The sequence below is a fragment of the Dendropsophus ebraccatus genome, chromosome 4 (assembly GCF_027789765.1).
Source record: "Dendropsophus ebraccatus isolate aDenEbr1 chromosome 4, aDenEbr1.pat, whole genome shotgun sequence".
In the NCBI taxonomy this organism is placed as follows: domain Eukaryota; kingdom Metazoa; phylum Chordata; class Amphibia; order Anura; family Hylidae; genus Dendropsophus; species Dendropsophus ebraccatus.
In genome coordinates this window covers 149,726,043-149,727,376 of record NC_091457.1, presented here as the reverse complement: position 1 = coordinate 149,727,376, position 1,334 = coordinate 149,726,043, and positions in this window count along the sequence as shown.

Here is a 1,334-nt window from a genome sequence, read left to right as displayed (position 1 = left end):
GAAAGGCTCTGTTCACACAATGTTGAAATTGAGTGGATGGCCGCCATATAACGTTAAGAACCGCCATTATTTCAATACAACAGCTGTTATTATAAAATAACAGCAGATATTTGCCATTAAATGGCGGCCATCCACTGAATTTGAACAGTGCGTGAACAGATCCTTTCTGTGTTTTCAATCCACTCCTTGTTTTGGTTGCCATATGAGGACCACAATACTGACTGAAATATACTGTGTGTGAACCCAGCCAGACAGTGTATGCAGCCTCTATATACTGTAATACACACATACACTCACTGGCCACTTTATTAGGTACACCTGTCCAACTGCACGTTACCACTTAATTTCTAATCAGCCAATCACATGGCGGCAACTCAGTGCATTTAGGCATGTAGACATGGTCAAGACAATCTCCTGCAGTTCAAACCGAGCATCAGTATGGGGAAGAAAGGTGATGTGAGGCCTTTGAACGTGGCATGGTTGTTGGTGCCAGAAGGGCTGGTCTGAGTATTTCAGAAACTGCTGATCTACTGGGATTTTCACGCACAACCATCTCTAGGGTTTACAGAGAATGGTCCGAAAAAGAAAAAACATCCAGTGAGCGGCAGTTCTGTGGGCGGAAATGCCTTGTTGATGCCAGAGGTCAGAGGAGAATGGGCAGACTGGTTCCAGCTGATAGAAAGGCAACAGTGACTCAAATAGCCAACCGTTACAACCAAGGTAGGCAGAAGAGCATCTCTGAACGCACAGTACGGCCAACTTTGAGGCAGATGGGCTACAGCAGCAGAAGACCACACCGGGTGCCACTCCGCTCAGCTAAGAACAGGAAACTGAGGCTACAATTTGCACAAGCTCATCGACAGCTCATCTCATTGGACAGTAGAAGATTGGAAAAACGTTGCCTGGTCTGATGAGTCTCGATTTCTGCTGCGAAATTCGGATGGTAGGGTCAGAATTTGGTGTCAACAACATGAAAGCATGGATCCATCCTGCCTTGTATCAACGGTTCAGGCTGGTGGTGGTGGTGTCATGGTGTGGGGAATATTTTCTTGGCACTCTTTGGGCCCCTTGGTACCAATTGAGCATGGTTGCAACGCCACAGCCTACCTGAGTATTGTTGCTGACCATGTCCATCCCTTTATGACCACAATGTACCCAACATCTGATGGCTACTTTCAGCAGGATAATGCGCCATGTCATAAAGCTAGAATCATCTCAGACTGGTTTCTTGAACATGACAATGAGTTCACTGTACTCAAATGGCCTCCACAGTCACCATCTCAGTCCAATAGAGCATCTTTGGGATGTGGTGGAACGGGAGATTCGCATCATGG